Raw genomic sequence first — 20,620 nt, 5'->3', positions numbered from 1 at the left:
CTGAGGCCATTAAGGATATTATGGTGGGGTTCCCTGCGCCTACAGGTCTGAATGAGTCTATGACTATGGCCATTCAGATTGATCGGCGTTTGCGGGAGCGCAAACCTGTGCACCAGTTGGCGGTGTCTTCTGAACAGGCACCTGAGACTATGCAATGTGATAGAATTCAGTCCAGAAGTGAACGGCAAAATTATAGGCGGAAAAACGGATTGTGTTTTTATTGTGGTGATTCAGCTCATGTTATATCAGCATGCTCTAAACGCACAAAAAAGGTTGATAAATCTTTTGCCATTAGTACTCTGCAGTCTAAGTTCATTTTGTCTGTAACTCTGATTTGTTCACTGTCATCCATTTCCGTCGATGCTTATGTGGATTCGGGCGCTGCCCTGAGTCTTATGGATTGGTCATTTGCCAAACGCTGCGGGTTTAGTCTGGAGCCTCTGGAAGTTCCTATTCCTTTGAAGGGAATTGACTCTACACCACTGGCTATGAATAAACCGCAGTACTGGACACAAGTGACCATGCGCATGACTTCCGTTCATCAGGAGGTGATTCGCTTCCTTGTACTGTATAATTTACATGATGTACTAGTGCTTGGTCTGCCATGGTTACAAACTCATAATCCAGTCCTGGATTGGAAAACAATGTCTGTGTTAAGCTGGGGATGTCAGGGGGTTCATGATTATGCACCTCTGATTTCAATCGCTTCATCTACTCCTTCTGAGGTCCCTGCGTTTTTGTCTGACTATCGAGATGTTTTTGAGGAGCCTAAGCTCAATTCGCTCCCTCCTCATAGGGATTGTGACTGTGCTATAGAATTAATTTCTGGCAGTAAGTTCCCTAAGGGTCGTTTATTTAATCTGTCAGTGCCAGAGCATACTGCTATGCGGAATTATATTAAGGAGTCCTTGGAAAAGGGACATATTCGTCCATCTTTGTCCCCTCTGGGAGCAGGTTTTTTTTTCGTGGCTAAAAAAGATGGTTCCCTGAGGCCTTGTATAGATTATCGCCTTCTGAATAAGATTACAGTCAAATATCAGTATCCATTGCCATTATTGACTGATTTGTTTGCTCGCATTAAGGGGGCTAGGTGGTTCACTAAGATAGATCTTCGCGGTGCGTATAATCTTGTGCGGATAAAGCAGGGTAATGAGTGGAAAACCGCATTTAATACGCCTGAGGGCCATTTTGAGTATTTGGTAATGCCTTTTGGACTTTCTAATGCTCCTTCAGTCTTTCAGTCCTTTATGCACAATATTTTCCGTGAATATCTGGATAAGTTTATGATTGTGTATTTGGATGATATTTTGGTGTTTTCTGATGACTGGGAGTCTCATGTTCTACAGGTCAGGAAGGTGTTTCAAGTCCTGCGGGCCAATTCTCTGTTTGTGAAGGGCTCGAAATGTCTCTTCGGAGTCCAGAAGATTTCTTTTTTGGGGTACATTTTTTCTCCTTCTACTATTGAGATGGATCCCGTCAAGGTTCAGGCGATTTGTGACTGGACACAACCTACATCTGTTAAGAGTCTTCAGAGGTTCTTGGGTTTTGCTAATTTTTATCGTCGGTTCATTGCTAATTTTTCCAGTGTTGTTAAACCTTTGACTGATTTGACTAAAAAGGGTGCTGATGTTGCTAATTGGTCTCCTACGGCTGTGGAGGCCTTTCAGGAACTTAAGCGCCGGTTTTCTTCTGCTCCTGTGTTATGTCAACCAGATGTTTCACTTCCTTTTCAGGTTGAGGTTGATGCTTCCGAGATTGGAGCGGGGGCGGTTTTGTCACAGAGAAGTTCCGATGGCTCGGTGATGAAGCCATCTGCGTTCTTTTCTAGAAAATTCTCGCCCGCCGAGCGCAATTATGATGTGGGTAATCGGGAGCTTTTGGCCATGAAGTGGGCATTTGAGGAGTGGCGTCATTGGCTTGAGGGTGCTAGACATCGTGTGGTGGTCTTGACTGATCACAAAAATCTGATTTACCTTGAGTCTGCCAGGCGTCTGAATCCTAGACAGGCTCGTTGGTCGTTGTTTTTTTCTCGTTTCAATTTTGTGGTTTCATACCTGCCAGGTTCAAAGAATGTGAAGGCAGATGCTCTTTCCAGGAGTTTTGTGCCTGACTCTCCTGGAGACTCTGGGCCTACTGGTATCCTTAGGGATGGGGTAATATTGTCCGCCGTCTCCCCAGACTTGCGTCGTGCATTGCAGGAGTTTCAGGCGGATAAACCTGATCGTTGTCCACCAGAAAGACTGTTTGTTCCGGATGATTGGACCAGTAGAGTCATCTCCGAGGTCCATTCTTCTGTGTTGGCTGGTCATCCGGGAATATTTGGTACTAGAGACTTGGTGGCCAGGTCTTTTTGGTGGCCTTCCTTGTCAAGGGATGTGCGCACCTTTGTGCAGTCTTGTGGAGTGTGTGCTCGGGCTAAGCCTTGCTGTTCTCGGGCCAGTGGGTTGTTGTTATCCTTGCCTATCCCGGAGAGGCCTTGGACGCACATTTCCATGGATTTTATTTCAGATCTCCCTGTCTCACAGAAAATGTCCGTTATCTGGGTTGTGTGTGACCGCTTTTCTAAGATGGTTCATCTGGTACCCTTGCCTAAGTTGCCTTCCTCCTCTGAGTTGGTCCCTTTATTTTTTCAGAACGTGGTTCGTTTGCATGGGATTCCGGAGAATATCGTTTCTGACAGGGGATCCCAGTTTGTGTCTAGATTTTGGCGGACGTTTTGTGCTAAGATGGGCATTAATTTGTCTTTCTCGTCTGCATTCCATCCTCAGACGAATGGCCAGACGGAGCGAACTAATCAGACCTTGGAAACTTATTTAAGGTGTTTTGTTTCTGCTGACCAAGATGACTGGGTTGCCTTTTTGCCACTGGCCGAATTTGCCCTTAATAATCGGGCTAGTTCTGCTACTTTGGTTTCTCCTTTCTTTTGTAATTCGGGGTTTCATCCTCGTTTTTCCTCTGGTCAGGTGGAGCCTTCGGATTGTCCTGGAGTGGACGTGGTGGTGGACAGGCTACATCAGATTTGGAATCAGGTGGTGGACAATTTGAAGTTGTCTCAGGAGAAGGCTCAGCAGTTTGCTAATCGCCGTCGCCGCGTGGGTCCCCGACTTCGTGTTGGGGACTTGGTGTGGTTGTCTTCTCGTTTTGTCCCTATGAAGGTCTCTTCTCCCAAGTTCAAGCCTCGGTTCATCGGTCCTTATAAGATCTTGGAGATTCTTAACCCTGTATCTTTTCGTTTGGATCTCCCAGCATCGTTTGCTATTCATAACGTGTTCCATCGGTCGTTATTGCGGAGGTATGAGGTGCCCGTTGTTCCTTCGGTTGAGCCTCCTGCTCCGGTGCTGGTGGAGGGAGAATTGGAGTATGTTGTTCAGAAGATCTTGGATTCTCGTGTTTCCAGAGGTAAACTCCAGTATTTGGTTAAGTGGAAGGGTTATGGTCAGGAGGATAATTCCTGGGTGGTCGCCTCTGATGTTCATGCGACTGATTTGGTCCGCGCCTTCCATAGAGCTCATCCTGATCGCCCTGGGGGTTCTCGTGAGGGTTCGGTGACCCCTCCTCAAGGGGGGGGTACGGTTGTGGATTCTGTTTTTGGGCTCCCTCTGGTGGTTACAACTGGTACTGGGTGACTTTGGTGGGTTGCGGTCTCTGGTTTCCACCTGTCCATCTGAGGCTGGGTGTTTCCTATTTAACCTGGCTTTCCTGTCATTCCCTTGCCGGCTATCAATGTACTCAGATGTGCTCAGTTTGGTTCTGACTACCTGCTTCCAGATCTCTCAGGATAAGCTAAGTTATGCTTTTCAGTTGTTTTGTTTTTTGTCCAGCTTGCTAAATATTACTCTATGCTAGTTGGAAGCTCTAGTGGGCTGAGGTGCTCCCCATGTGCCATGAGTTGGCACATGGGTGCTTGTAATCTCAGGATGGTTTTTGATTAGGGTTTTTTGCTGACCGCTCAGACCCCTTTTGTATCCTTCTGCTTTCTAGTTATAGCGGGCCTTGTTTTGCTAACTCTATTTTCATATCTATGTGCGTGCCTTCCTCTCATTTTCACCGTCAATACATGTGGGGGGCAACTATACCTTTGGGGTTTATTTCTCTGGAGGCAAGGTAGGTCTTTATTTTCTCTGCAGTGCTAGTTAGCTCTTAGGCTGGCGCGAGGCGTCTAGAATCAACGTAGGCACGCTCCCTGGCTATTTCTAGTTGTGTTTGTCAGGAGTAGGGCAGCGGTCAGCCCAGGTTCCATCACCCTAGAGCTCGTCCGTTATTTGAGTTATTTTTTGCTTGTCCAGTGCGATCCCCTAGCCACTGGGATCCATAACAGTTGTCCCAGTCCAGCCGTGAGCCCAGCAGCGCTCAGACACCAAAGCCCCGGCACGATCACTTCCCTGTGATGGAAAAGGACGGGGACTTGGACACTTTTCTGCGAGCCTTTGAGAAAGCCTGCAGACAGTACCAGCTGCCTGCACAAGAATGGGCCCGATACCTGACACCAGGGCTGAGAAGCAAAGCTCTGGAGGCGTTTGCTGCCCTCCCTCAAGAACAAGATGGAGACTATGAGGCCATCAAGCAGGCCCTGATAGCCAAGTACCAGCTTACACCCGAGGTGTACCGTAGAAAGTTCCGGACCCTCCAACGTGGCCCACACGACAGTTACAGTGATGTGCATGGACTGGGGACCCACTTTGACCAGTGGACCCAAGGACTGTCAGTGACCACCTTTGCACAGCTGCGAGACCTGATGATCAAAGACCAGTTCTTCCATCTTTGCCCAGCTGAGGTGCGACAGTTCGTGATGGACAGAGACCCCAAAGACGTGATGAAAGCAGCGCAGTTTGCCTATACATATCCATAGGCCAACCGTAGATCGGAAGTGCGGAAGCCAGTCACCACCAGCTGGGGAGGGGGTAAGCCTGCAACCAACGCCAGTACCCCTGCCAGCCAACACACCAGAGGTCCTGTCCCCTGTCCTACCACTGAACCTCGCCACTGTTATGTCTGCAAGTGGACTGGTCATATCAGTCCCAACTGTCCAGACAAGCAGAAGAACACCTCATCCAAGGCCCCAGGGCCTAATGCAGCAGTTCTTTTGGTGGGTGGTGTGGCTGGGAGGGTGAGTGACAACATACAGCACGTCACCGTGGGAGGCCATGTTGCTACAGGCCTCAAGGACACCGGGGCTGAACGAACCCTCATCCGACCTGAACTGGCGGCACCTGAAGAAATCATTCCGGGGAAAACCCTAACTGTCACTGGGATTGGGGGCATCAGCTGTCCCTTACCGATGGCCCGGGTTTATATTGATTGGGGTGCCGGGAGCGGGGTGAAGGAAGTGGGGCTGTCTGATAATTTGCCCACTGATGTTTTGTTGGGGACTGATTTGGGGAGGATGGTTGCATACTACGTCCCTGACATCCCTCCCCAATCTGCTAATAAGGGTAACATTAACCCTGATGATGAGGATGATGATGATGATGATGGGAAATCGCATGTGTTACCTGACCATGCTTTATCTTGTAATGATGCATCTGATAACCATTTTTTCCCTAGGATTGAGGGTAAAAATGTTGTACCTGTGCCAACTGAACCTGATAATGATTTTTCTGTGCAAGTTGATGTGTCCATAGGTACAGGAATGCTCAGCCACGTCGCTCTGCGGAGTGAGATGGCTGAGGAACCCCTAGCAGGGGCAAGTGTCGGTGCTACAGGAAATGGGGAGATACATGGGAACCGTGAGGAAGGTGATGCCATGCAATTGACCAGTGCCACCGAGGAAGGTAACTGGCCCATAGGTAGCAATGCTTCTGAGGTAATGGGGGGTGGATGGGGAGGTAGAGCCCATAGCAGCGTCGGCTGATGGGTCAGTAGAAATCCTCGGGGAGACAGCCTACGTAGCTGCTGTCACCCGCAGTCAGAGTGCCCGGAACGCAGATAACTGTCTGCCTTCCGGACCCTCCTCAGTCATCATTGTGACTGAATCACAGGTGGACCCAAAGCAGGTCCCAGAGGGTTCCCATGGGGAAGGGACCCTGACGTCGCTTCTCGCTTCCCCTAGCCAGGAGTTTCAGGCCGCTCTGCACACAGATGCGAGCCTAGAAAGTCTGAGACAACTCGCCAACACGACAAGCTCCGAGACTGCTAAGGAGAGGGTGTTCTGGGAACGAGGAAGGTTGTACCGGAAGACAGTACCCGGAGAATCACAAAAGGAGTGGTTGAGGGAAAGACAGCTGGTCGTCCCGCAGCAATATCGGGGTGAGTTGTTACGGATTGCCCATGAGATCCCGCTAGCTGGACACTTGGGGATCAGCAAAACAAAGGCCCGGCTGTCTCAACACTTCTATTGGCCTAAGATGGGGACAGATGTGTCAAACTACTGCCGCTCCTGTGTCACCTGTCAAAGAGTGGGGAAGGCGGGGCCTGCTCTTAAGGCTCCCCTGATCCCTTTGCCAGTGATAGAGGAGCCTTTCCAGAGGATCGCGGTGGACATTGTGGGCCCGCTGGCCGTCCCCAGCAGCTCTGGAAAGCAATACATTCTTACTGTGGTAGACTACGCTACCCGGTACCCAGCGGCAGTAGCTCTGTCGTCAACTAGGGCAGATAAGGTGGCGGATGCCCTTTTGGTTATCTTTTCACGTGTAGGATTTCTCAGGGAGATGCTCACTGACCAAGGGACCCAATTCATGTCTCGCCTAATGGAGGCTCTCTGTAAGAAAATGCAGTTGAAGCACCTGGAATCGAGTGCGTATCACCCACAGACCAATGGCTTGTATTGTATGAACGCTTCAATGGTACCCTCAAACAGATGCTACGCATGCTGGTTGAGACCCAAGGGCGCGACTGGGAGCGGTACCTCCCACTCCTGCTATTCGCTTACCGAGAGGTTCTGCAGGCCTCGACGGGGTTCTCCCCCTTCGAGCTCCTGTACGGCAGGCGAGTCCGGGGACCCCTTGGGTTGGTAAGAGAATGCTGGGAAGAGGAGCCGAACCCTTCTGAAGTGTCCATAGTGGAGTATGTCATGCGCTTCCGTGACAAGATGCAGACCTTGACGCAGTTGGTGCATGACAACATGAAGCAGGCTCAGGCTGATCAGAAGCACTGGTAAGACCAGAACGCCCGGGAGCGGACCTACCACGTGGGTCAAAAGGTGTGGGTGCTGGTCCCCGTACCAACGGATAAGCTTCAGGCAGCCTGGGAGGGCCCGTACGTCGTCCACCAACAGCTCAACCCGGTCACCTACGTGGTCATGCTTGACCACGCTCGGGGTAGGCGAAAGGCCTTTCACGTCAATATGATGAAGGCTCATCACGAACATGAACCTTTCGTCCTACCGGTCTGCAGCGCACCCGAAGACGGGGAGGAAGACGCCCTCCTGGACATGCTGGCCCAAGCCAAGGCCGGTGGGTCCATCGAGGACGTGAAGGTAAGCGCCTCGCTAACTGAACCACAGCGGTTGCAGTTGCAAACCACCCTGGAACCCTTCCGAGTCGTGTTTTCCAACCGACCTGGAAGGACTAAGTTAGCAGTCCACGCTGTGGACACCAGGAATCATGCCCTACTACGGCGAACACCCTATCAAATCTCAGACCAGGTGCAGCAGGTTATGCGCCAGGAGATCGATGAGATGTTACAGCTGGGGGTGATTCGACGGTCAAAGAGCGCATGGGCCTCACCTGTAGTTCTCGTGCCAAAGAAGGACCGGACCACCCGGTTCTGCGTGGACTACAGGGGGCTCAACGCCATTACAGCCTCTGACGCGCAACCAATGCCACGCATCGATGAGCTGCTTGAGAAGTTAGCTGGTGCAAAATACCTGACCATAATGGATCTGAGTCGAGGATACTGGCAGATTCCCGTGAGCCCCGAGGCGCAGGAGAAGTCCGCCTTTATCACACCCTTTGGACTGTACGAGTCCACGGTCATACCCTTCGGCATGAAGAATGCCCCTGCCACTTTCCAGCGGATGGTCAACCTGCTTCAGGGACTGAAGAAGTACACAGTGGCGTACTTGGATGACATTGCCATCTTCAGTCCCTCCTGGGAGGAACACCTGCAGCATCTCGAGGAGGTGCTCAGGCGAATTCACCAAGCAGGACTGACTATCAAGCCGGGAAAGTGCCAGATGGGCATGAGTGAGGTTCACTACCTGGGACACCGGGTAGGCGGAGGCACCATGGAGCCAGAGCATGGCAATGTTGATGGGTTGGCCCACCAGGGTGAACCTGCTGAGGTGCGCATGGAGGAGCACCATGAGGTTCTGCCTCCGTAGCGCACACCAAAAGGGGGAGGTGTCACGATATTGTATGAAGTATAATATGATGTTGTAGTTTTGTCCTTCAGCCCATGCTGTGGGCTACAACCCCCCCCCCTTCCCTTTCACTCAGCCGAGAGCTGCCTTGCCAATGTATGTGGGGGGAGTTTTATTGAAGAAAGGAATTTACGACCGGCATAGCTGCATTGGAAAGCTTTGCCAGCTAGAACTGGATTAGAAATCTGTAGAATCCATGAGGGTCTATTGTTCCATTATTGTAAGATATTGGGCCAACCATTTAAGATAGGAACAGGAAAATACATATTCTTAATCTCCCTCGGTGGATCTATCCGCCACGGTAAGCACGGGCTTCTAACTCCATCTGGTAAAGAAGTAGGGATTTCTCTGTAATTATGCATCACAAATAGGACATATTTGATCTCATTAGAATGCCAATAATAAGACGAGATGAATGCTGGGTTTGTTATGACTATGACATGTTCTGGAGCAGAGATATAGGTATTAGACAAACTTGTGTGACATTTACTAAGACTGAAGAAAGAGGAGGGCGATCTTAACTCAACCCTTTTGGTGATGTCACAGGCTGCAGCTATAAGTTTTTTGGCCAGACTCCAGCAAGGGTCTGTCTGCTGGAGTCTGACTTGAAGAGCTGTTCCTACCCAGAGTCCTAATGCACTGGGACAGATGGAAACTCCACTAGCCTGGTTGCCTCAAATGATCTGACCACATGTAAGTGTTGATTTCTCATGTAATCCTTGTTTTTTTTATTATTACCTTGTACATATTTGCAATTGTCTCTTTTTGTACCAACCTTGTAATATTTTTTCGATAAACACTGCCTAAACTTTATGGGGCATAATATTTAATACTAGTTCGTTCTTCCTGTTCTAAAACGTACCCTGTCTCCTGAAGGGAATTACGCTACTGTGTTGGGTTAGCTTCGGACCCGTTTAATCGAAGCTGGTGGCAGCATACCGTGTGCAGGCCTTTGGGTGTCATTGTAGCAACTGCGGCGTTGATAATTATTGTTCCTGCCTGAGTGGGAGTAGTTTATCGCGTCGCTGCAGCATGCCCAATAGCCAGTACATAGCAGGCAGCCTTTCTGGCGACTAATTATCCTAGGTGCAGTACCTAATCTGACCTGAGGGTAAAGGGGGTGCCAGAGAGCTGCAGGTTTCAAGTCGAACTGTAAGCGGGATATACACAAATCCCTGCAGTTCGTGGTATATTGAAGAGCAGTGGGATACCTAAAATAAGCCCCTGCTGTAAACTAAGAGGTCAATAGCCTTGTGTGTGTGTTTTTTTTGTTTTTTTTTATCACATTGTAGCAGTGGAGGGATGGCTAAGATAAGCCCCTCTGCATATGTGATAGCCGTCTGTTGGCCTAAAGTCACCCTAATCCGTGACGTAGGGGTGACGGTCACGGTGTGAATCGTGACAAATTGGTGGCAAGGCGGTGAGATATTAGAGCATTTGTGATTTGGTTTGAGTGATCATTCCTCTCACTAAAAACTTGCAGAAAGTTCTTGCGAGGACTCTGCGCAAATACGTTTGGAGAACGAACTCAGTGTTTATTAGTCCTGAGACAATTGTGTACTGGTAATTATCCCCTCCCTTTCTCTTCGTTTTTCTATCCTATCTTTTATTTGGCAACCATGGCTGCGAAAGGAGAAGCCTGGTACACCCAGCAGAAGAAAGACGCTCTTGCTGGGATATGCATGTACCATGGCCTGAACTCCCAGGGCAAGACCAAGGTTCAAATGGTCGCTGAACTGGTGCAATTTGAAGCAGACCAAGCCAGGCCACAGAGGCCGCAGAAGCCATCACAAGCGAACATGGTGCTGCAGCAGAGGTCCAACCACTGAATACGGGCCCTACTAGCAACCAGGGTGGTTTGGACCCCAGTCTGCTGGCGGTCTTGGAACTACTCCCCGCAGATGACCGTGATGGACGTCGGCAGCTGATCCAGCAATACCAGGAGTGGGAGTACCAGCTGCAGATGGCCCGACTGCAAATGCAGGGGTTGTCCCAGTCCAGCCGTGAGCCCAGCAGCGCTCAGACACCAAAGCCCCGGCCCGATCACTTCCCTGTTATGGAAAAGGACGGGGACTTGGACACTTTTCTGCGAGCCTTTGAGAAAGCCTGCAGACAGTACCAGCTGCCTGCACAAGAATGGGCCCGATACCTGACACCAGGGCTGAGAAGCAAAGCTCTGGAGGCGTTTGCTGCCCTCCCTCAAGAACAAGATGGAGACTATGAGGCCATCAAGCAGGCCCTGATAGCCAAGTACCAGCTTACACCCGAGGTGTACCGTAGAAAGTTCCGGACCCTCCAACGTGGCCCACACGACAGTTACAGTGATGTGCATGGACTGGGGACCCACTTTGACCAGTGGACCCAAGGACTGTCAGTGACCACCTTTGCACAGCTGCGAGACCTGATGATCAAAGACCAGTTCTTCCATCTTTGCCCAGCTGAGGTGCGACAGTTCGTGATGGACAGAGACCCCAAAGACGTGATGAAAGCAGCGCAGTTTGCCTATGCATATCCATAGGCCAACCGTAGATCGGAAGTGCGGAAGCCAGTCACCACCAGCTGGAGAGGGGGTAAGCCTGCAACCAACGCCAGTACCCCTGCCAGCCAACACACCAGAGGTCCTGTCCCCTGTCCTACCACTGAACCTCGCCACTGTTATGTCTGCAAGTGGACTGGTCATATCAGTCCCAACTGTCCAGACAAGCAGAAGAACACCTCATCCAAGGCCCTAGGGCCTAATGCAGCAGTTCTTTTGGTGGGTGGTGTGGCTGGGAGGGTAAGTGACAACATACAGCACGTCACCGTGGGAGGCCATGTTGCTACAGGCCTCAAGGACACCGGGGCTGAACGAACCCTCATCCGACCTGAACTGGCGGCCCCTGAAGAAATCATTCCGGGGAAAACCCTAACTGTCACTGGGATTGGGGGCATCAGCTGTCCCTTACCGATGGCCCGGGTTTATATTGATTGGGGTGCCGGGAGCGGGGTGAAGGAAGTGGGGCTGTCTGATAATTTGCCCACTGATGTTTTGTTGGGGACTGATTTGGGGAGGATGGTTGCATACTACGTCCCTGACATCCCTCCCCAATCTGCTAATAAGGGTAACATTAACCCTGATGATGAGGATGATGATGATGATGATGGGAAATCGCATGTGTTACCTGACCATGCTTTATCTTGTAATGATGCATCTGATAACCATTTTTTCCCTAGGATTGAGGGTAAAAATGTTGTACCTGTGCCAACTGAACCTGATAATGATTTTTCTGTGCAAGTTGATGTGTCCATAGGTACAGGAATGCTCAGCCACGTCGCTCTGCAGAGTGAGATGGCTGAGGAACCTCTAGCAGGGGCAAGTGTCGGTGCTACAGGAAATGGGGAGATACATGGGAACCGTGAGGAAGGTGATGCCATGCAATTGACCAGTGCCACCGAGGAAGGTAACTGGCCCATAGGTAGCAATGCTTCTGAGGTAATGGGGGTGGATGGGGAGGTAGAGCCCATAGCAGCGTCGGCTGATGGGTCAGTAGAAATCCTCGGGGAGACAGCCTACGTAGCTGCTGTCACCCGCAGAGTGCCCGGAACGCAGATAACTGCCTTCCGGACCCTCCTCAGTCATCATTGTGACTGAATCACAGGTGGACCCAAAGCAGGTCCCAGAGGGTTCCCATGGGGAAGGGACCCTGATGTCGCTTCTCGCTTCCCCTAGCCAGGAGTTTCAGGCCGCTCTGCACACAGATGCGAGCCTAGAGAGTCTGAGACAACTCGCCAACACGACAAGCTCCGAGACTGCTAAGGAGAGGGTGTTCTGGGAACGAGGAAGGTTGTACCGGAAGACAGTACCCGGAGAATCACAAAAGGAGTGGTTGAGGGAAAGACAGCTGGTCGTCCCGCAGCAATATCGGGGTGAGTTGTTTCGGATTGCCCATGAGATCCCGCTAGCTGGACACTTGGGGATCAGCAAAACAAAGGCCCGGCTGTCTCAACACTTCTATTGGCCTAAGATGGGGACAGATGTGTCAAACTACTGCCGCTCCTGTGTCACCTGTCAAAGAGTGGGGAAGGCGGGGCCTGCTCTTAAGGCTCCCCTGATCCCTTTGCCAGTGATAGAGGAGCCTTTCCAGAGGATCGCGGTGGACATTGTGGGCCCGCTGGCCGTCCCCAGCAGCTCTGGAAAGCAATACATTCTTACTGTGGTAGACTACGCTACCCGGTACCCAGCGGCAGTAGCTCTGTCGTCAACTAGGGCAGATAAGGTGGCGGATGCCCTTTTGGTTATCTTTTCACGTGTAGGATTTCTCAGGGAGATGCTCACTGACCAAGGGACCCAATTCATGTCTCGCCTAATGGAGGCTCTCTGTAAGAAAATGCAGGTGAAGCACCTGGAATCGAGTGCGTATCACCCACAGACCAATGGCTTGTATTGTATGAACGCTTCAATGGTACCCTCAAACAGATGCTACGCATGCTGGTTGAGACCCAAGGGCGCGACTGGGAGCGGTACCTCCCACTCCTGCTATTCGCTTACCGAGAGGTTCCGCAGGCCTCGACGGGGTTCTCCCCCTTCGAGTTCCTGTACAGCAGGCGAGTCCGGGGACCCCTTGGGTTGGTAAGAGAATGCTGGGAAGAGGAGCCGAACCCTTCTGAAGTGTCCATAGTGGAGTATGTCATGCGCTTCCGTGACAAGATGCAGACCTTGACGCAGTTGGTGCATGACAACATGAAGCAGGCTCAGGCTGATCAGAAGCACTGGTAAGACCAGAACGCCCGGGAGCGGACCTACCACGTGGGTCAAAAGGTGTGGGTGCTGGTCCCCGTACCAATGGATAAGCTTCAGGCAGCCTGGGAGGGCCCGTACGTCGTCCACCAACAGCTCAACCCGGTCACCTACGTGGTCACGCTTGACCACGCCCGGGGTAGGCGAAAGGCCTTTCACGTCAATATGATGAAGGCTCATCACGAACGTGAACCTTTCGTCCTACCGGTCTGCAGCGCACCCGAAGACGGGGAGGAAGACGCCCTCCTGGACATGCTGGCCCAAGCCAAGGCCGGTGGGTCCATCGAGGACGTGGAGGTAAGCGCCTCGCTAACTGAACCACAGCGGTTGCAGTTGCAAACCACCCTGGAACCCTTCCGAGTCGTGTTTTCCAACCGACCTGGAAGGACTAAGTTAGCAGTCCACGAGGTGGACACCAGAAATCATGCCCTACTACGGCGAACACCCTATCAAATCTCAGACCAGGTGCAGCAGGTTATGCGCCAGGAGATCGATGAGATGTTACAGCTGGGGGTGATTCGACGGTCAAAGAGCGCGTGGGCCTCACCTGTAGTTCTCGTGCCAAAGAAGGACCGGACCACCCGGTTCTGCGTGGACTACAGGGGGCTCAACGCCATTACAGCCTCTGACGCGCAACCAATGCCACGCATCGATGAGCTGCTTGAGAAGTTAGCTGGTGCAAAATACCTGACCATAATGGATCTGAGTCGAGGATACTGGCAGATTCCCCTGAGCCCCGAGGCGCAGGAGAAGTCCGCCTTTATCACACCCTTTGGACTGTACGAGTCCACGGTCATACCCTTCGGCATGAAGAATGCCCCTGCCACTTTCCAGCGGATGGTCAACCTCCTGCTTCAGGGACTGAAGAAGTACACAGTGGCGTACTTGGATGACATTGCCATCTTCAGTCCCTCCTGGGAGGAACACCTGCAGCATCTCGAGGAGGTGCTCAGGCGAATTCACCAAGCAGGACTGACTATCAAGCCGGGAAAGTGCCAGATGGGCATGAGTGAGGTTCACTACCTGGGACACCGGGTAGGCGCAGGCACCATGGAGCCAGAGCATGGCAATGTTGATGGGTTGGTGTTATGACCCCAATGGCAGAGGGTCTCAGGAATAAATACCAAGTCTGCCAACACAAAAAAACAGCTCATAGGGCAGTGGTAACTGGGCTGACCATATATCTAATCCTAGCACCACAAATAGAAGTAGCCGGGGAATGTGCCTACGTTGGTTCTAGACGTCTCGCGCCAGCCGGAGAACTAACTAACCCTAGAAGGGAAAAGAAAGACCTTTCTTGCCCCCAGAGAAAAGACCCCAAAAGTTGGATACAAGCCCCCAACAAATAATAACGGTGAGGTAAGAGGAAAAGACAAACATAAGAATGAGCTAGGTATTTAGCAAAGAGAGGCCCACTAGCTAATAGCAGAATATAGTAAGATGACTTATATGGTCAGCAAAAACCCTATTAAAATATCCACGCTGGATATTCAAGAACCCCCGAACCGTCTAACGGCCGGGGGGAGAACACCAGCCCCCTAGAGCTTCCAGCAAGGTCAGAAATCACATTTAGTACAAGCTGGACAAAAATAGTAGCAAAGCAAGTAACTCAAAAAACAAAGAAGCAAGACTTAACTTAATTTTGCAAGAGCCAGGACCAGCAGACAGGAGCAACAGAAGGATCTGATTACAACGATGCCAGGCACTGGACTAAGGATCCAGGAAGTTAATATAGCGACACCCCTGGACTAACGACCCAGGTGAGTGCCAAACAGAAAAAAGACAATCCCAGAGTCATACCACTAGTGACCACAAGAGGGAGCCAAAAAGTCTAATTCACAACAGTACCCCCCCCTTAAGGAGGGGTCACCGAACCCTCACCAAGACCACCAGGGCGATCAGGATGAGCAGCGTGAAAGGCACGAACTAAATCGGCCGCATGCACATGAGAGGCAACCACCCAGGAATTATCCTCCTGACCATAGCCCTTCCACTTGACCAGATACTGAAGCCTCCGCCTGGAGAGACGAGAATCCAAGATCTTCTCCACCACGTACTCCAACTCGCCCTCAACCAACACCGGAGCAGGAGGCTCAACAGAAGGAACCACAGGTACAACGTACCGCCGCAACAAAGACCTATGGAACACGTTGTGAATGGCAAACGACACAGGAAGATCCAAGCGAAAGGACACAGGATTAAGGATTTCCAATATCTTGTAAGGACCGATGAAGCGAGGCTTAAATTTAGCAGAGGAGACCTTCATAGGAACAAATCGAGAAGACAGCCATATCAAATCCCCAACACGAAGTCGGGGACCCACACCGCGGCGGCAGTTGGCAAAACGCTGAGCCTTCTCTTGTGACAACTTTAAGTTGTCCACCACATGATTCCAGATCTGCTGCAACCTATCCACCACAGAATCTACCCCAGGACAGTCAGAAGGCTCCACATGTCCCGAGGAAAAACGAGGATGGAAACCAGAGTTGCAGAAAAATGGCGAAACCAATGTAGCGGAACTAGCCCGATTATTAAGGGCAAACTCAGCCAACGGCAAGAAGGTCACCCAATCATCCTGATCCGCAGAAACAAAACACCTCAAATAAGCCTCCAGAGTCTGATTAGTTCGCTCCGTTTGTCCATTAGTCTGAGGATGAAAGGCAGACGAAAACGACAACTCAATGCCCATCCTAGCACAAAAGGATCGCCAGAACCTGGAAACAAACTGGGATCCTCTGTCAGACACAATATTCTCAGGAATGCCGTGTAAACGAACCACATTCTGAAAGAACACAGGAACCAGATCGGAAGAGGAAGGCAGCTTAGGCAAAGGTACCAAATGGACCATCTTAGAAAAGCAATCACATACCACCCAGATGACAGACATGCCCTGAGACACCGGGAGATCTGAAATGAAATCCATGGAAATGTGTGTCCAAGGCCTCTTCGGGACAGGCAAGGGCAAGAGCAACCCGCTGGCACTCGAACAGCAAGGCTTAGCTCGAGCACAAGTCCCACAGGACTGCACAAACGACCGCACATCCCGTGACAAGGAAGGCCACCAAAAGGACCTAGCCACCAGATCTCTGGTGCCAAAAATTCCCGGATGCCCTGCCAACACCGAGGAATGAACCTCGGAAATGACTCTGCTGGTCCACTTATCAGGAACAAACAGTCTGTCAGGTGGACAAGAGTCAGGTCTACCAGCCTGAAATCTCTGCAACACACGTCGCAAATCCGGAGAAATGGCTGACAAGATAACTCCCTCTTTAAGAATACCAACTGGTTCTGTGACTCCCGGAGAGTCAGGCACAAAGCTCCTTGAAAGAGCATCAGCCTTCACATTCTTTGAACCTGGTAAATATGAGACCACAAAGTCAAAACGGGAGAAAAACAATGACCAGCGGGCCTGTCTAGGATTCAGTCGTTTAGCAGACTCGAGATACATCAAATTTTTGTGATCAGTGAAGACCACCACACGATGCTTAGCACCCTCGAGCCAATGACGCCACTCCTCAAATGCCCACTTCATGGCCAACAACTCCCGATTGCCAACATCATAATTCCGCTCAGCAGGCGAAAACTTCCTCGAGAAAAAGGCACAAGGTCTCATCACAGAGCAACCAGGGCCTCTCTGCGACAAAACGGCCCCTGCCCCAATCTCAGAAGCATCCACTTCAACCTGAAAGGGAAGTGAGACATCAGGCTGGCACAAAACAGGCGCCGAAGTAAACCGGCGCTTCAACTCCTGGAAAGCCTCCACGGCTGCAGGAGCCCAGTTAGCAACATCAGAACCTTTCTTGGTCATATCCGTCAAAGGTTTAGCAATGCTAGAAAAATTAGCAATAAAACGACAGTAGAAGTTAGCAAAACCCAAGAACTTCTGAAGACTCTTAACTGACGTGGGTTGAGTCCAATCATGAATAGCACGGACCTTGACTGGGTCCATCTCCACCGCAGAAGGGGAAAAAATAAACCCCAAAAAGGGAACCTTCTGTACTCCAAAGAGACACTTTGAGCCCTTAACAAATAAAGCATTCTCACGCAAAACCTGAAACACCATCCTGACCTGCTCTACATGCGAGTCCCAGTCATCAGAAAAAAACAGAATATCATCCAGATAAACGATCATAAATTTATCCAGATACTTCCGGAAAATATCATGCATAAAGGACTGAAACACTGAAGGAGCATTAGAGAGCCCAAAAGGCATCACCAAGTACTCAAAATGACCTTTGGGCGTATTAAACGCGGTTTTCCATTTATCTCCTCGCTTAATGCGCACAAGGTTGTACGCACCACGAAGATCTATCTTGGTGAACCACTTGGCACCTTTAATTCGGGCAAACAAGTCTGACAACAGAGGCAAAGGATACTGAAATTTAACAGTGATTTTATTCAAAAGCCGATAGTCAATACAAGGTCTCAAAGATCCGTCCTTCTTGGCCACAAAAAAGAATCCCGCACCAAGAGGGGAAGAGGAAGGACGGATATGCCCCTTCTCCAGAGATTCCTTGATATACGAACGCATTGCGGTATGCTCAGGTACAGACAGATTAAATAGTCTTCCCTTAGGAAATTTGCTACCTGGAATCAAAGGAATCAAATCTATGGCACAGTCACAGTCCCTATGAGGAGGCAGAACACTGGACCTGGACTCGCTGAACACATCCTGATAATCAGACAAATACTCAGGAACTTCCGAAGGAGTAGAGGAAGCAATAGACACCGGCGGGGAATCACCATGAATACCCTGACAGCCCCAACTTGACACAGACATTGCCTTCCAATCCAAGACTGGATTATGAGTCTGTAACCATGGCAACCCCAAAACGACCAAATCATGCATTTTATGCAGAACAAGAAAACAAATCACCTCCCGATGTTCAGGAGTCATGCACATGGTTACCTGTGTCCAAAACTGCGGTTTATTTTCCGCCAATGGCGTAGCATCAATACCCCTCAGAGGGATAGGATTAACCAACGGCTCAAGAACAAAACCACAGCGCTTGGCAAATGACAGATCCATAAGACTCAGGGCAGCACCTGAATCCACAAACGCCATAACAGGGTAGGAGGACAATGAGCAAATTAAAGTCACAGACAAAATAAATTTAGGTTGCAAATTACCAATGGCGACAGGACTAACAACCCTTGTAAGGCGTTTAGAGCATGCTGATATAACATGTGTAGAATCACCACAGTAAAAACACAACCCATTCTGACGTCTATGATTTTTCCGCTCATTTCTGGTCTGAATTCTATCACATTGCATCAAATCAGGTGTTTGTTTAGACAACACCACCAGAGGATTAGCGGTTTTGCGCTCCCGCAAACGCCGGTCAATTTGAATAGCCAGCGCCATGGAATCATTCAGACTTGTAGGAATGGAGAAACCCACCATCACATTCTTAATGGCTTCAGAAAGGCCATTTCTGAAGTTTGCGGCCAGAGCACACTCATTCCACTGAGTAAGCACGGACCATTTCCGAAATTTTTGGCAATACACTTCAGCTTCATCCTGGCCCTGAGAAATAGCCAGCAAGGCTTTTTCTGCCTGAACCTCAAGATTGGGTTCCTCGTAAAGCAATCCGAGCGCCAGAAAAAACGCATCAATGTTTGCCAATGCCGGATCTCCTGGCGCTAGCGAGAAGGCCCAATCCTGAGGGTCGCCCCGTAAAAAAGAGATAACAATTTTAACTTGCTGAACTGAGTCTCCAGATGAACGGGGTCTCAGGGATAGAAACAATTTACAATTATCCCTGAAATTCCTAAACTTAAATCGGTCTCCAGAAAACAGTTCAGGAATAGGTATTTTAGGTTCAGACATAGGACTACTGGTAACAAAATCTTGTATGCTTTGCACACGAGCAGCAAGCTGGTCCACACTTGTAATCAAGGTCTGGACATTCATGTCTGCAGCAAGCTCAAGCCACTCAGAGGTAAAGGGGAGGAAGAGAGGAAAAAAAAAAAAAATTCAGAATTTCCTTTCTTATATCCCACTTCTGCAATGCATTAAACATTCAATGTAGGCCTGGCATACTGTTATGACCCCAATGGCAGAGGGTCTCAGGAATAAATACCAAGTCTGCCAACACAAATAACCAGCTCATAGGGCAGTGGTAACTGGGCTGACCATATATCTAATCCTAGCACCACAAATAGAAGTAGTGTAATACTATTGTAGGAACTCTTAAGATTCTGGTAGCATGGGGCAATGAACAGACAGAGACGGGTTTCTTTAGTGTAAAATAGTGTATTTGTAACACAGCAAAAACACACAAACAATATACTGATAACTTGCAATGAAACAAGTCCCTTAGCCATATACAGCAAAACAGAAGAGTTCTTAGGCCAAAGTCCTTGGCAAGGTGAGTGAGACGGGTGACGTGCAGATCCAAACACAGCTGGTGCAGAAAGAGTCAAATCCGGGTATGAAGTAAACACAGGGAAGTCCAGAAACAAGTCCTCAGGTTAATCCCAGGTGTGGGACGAACACGGGTAAGTCCAGAAACAAGTTCACAAGTTTATCTCAGTTGTGGCATAAACACGGGTAAGTCCAAAAACAAGTTCATAAGTTTATCTCAGTTGTGGCATAAACACGGGTAAGTCCAGAAACCAGTTCACATAAAGAATTATACTGGTGTAATTTCCAGTAGCTCCCACCGGGGGGAGTAAATAAGGATTAAGTAGCAAACAAAGTCTAAGTCCAGCAGCAAAGCCCCAAACACAGTTCCAAACAGAGTCCTTACCCGGAGGAGAGAACCAAGGGTTAAGTTCCCAAGCCAACAGACTGAGAGCGTAACTTACATAGGCAGAGAATGTCCAGAGCCACGGGTAGAAGTACAGCAGACAAGCAGCTGAGCTGATGGAGAAACCAAGCAGAATACTCCAGCAGTGAGGCTGACACCTGACCCGGGTTTTAAACAAATGAACAGGAAGTAGGGCAGACAAAAACAGCAAACTCCATCTTAACAAAGGGCAAAAACATTCACAAGGTAACTTGGAAAACCCGGAATACTGACAAGTAGCCGGGGAACGTGCCTACGTTGGTTCTAGACGTCTCGTGCCAGCCGGAGAACTAACTAACCCTAGAAGGGAAAAGAAAGACCTTTCTTGCCTCCAGAGAAAAGACCCCAAAAGTTGGATACAAGCCCCCAACAAATAATAACGGTGAGGTAAGAGGAAAAGACAAACATAAGAATGAGCTAGGTATTTAGCAAAGAGAGGCCCACTAGCTAATAGCAGAATATAGTAAGATGACTTATATGGTCAGCAAAAACCCTATTAAAATATCCACGCTGGATATTCAAGAACCCCCGAACCGTCTAACGGCCGGGGGGAGAACACCAGCCCCCTAGAGCTTCCAGCAAGGTCAGAAATCACATTTAGTACAAGCTGGACAAAAATAGTAGCAAAGCAAGTAACTCAAAAAACAAAGAAGCAAGACTTAGCTTAATTTTGCAAGAGCCAGGACCAGCAGACAGGAGCAACAGAAGGATCTGATTACAACGATGCCAGGCACTGGAATAAGGATCCAGGAA

This window comes from Ranitomeya variabilis, chromosome 3 (assembly GCF_051348905.1).
Source record: "Ranitomeya variabilis isolate aRanVar5 chromosome 3, aRanVar5.hap1, whole genome shotgun sequence".
Taxonomy (NCBI): domain Eukaryota; kingdom Metazoa; phylum Chordata; class Amphibia; order Anura; family Dendrobatidae; genus Ranitomeya; species Ranitomeya variabilis.
This window is presented reverse-complemented; position numbering follows the sequence as displayed.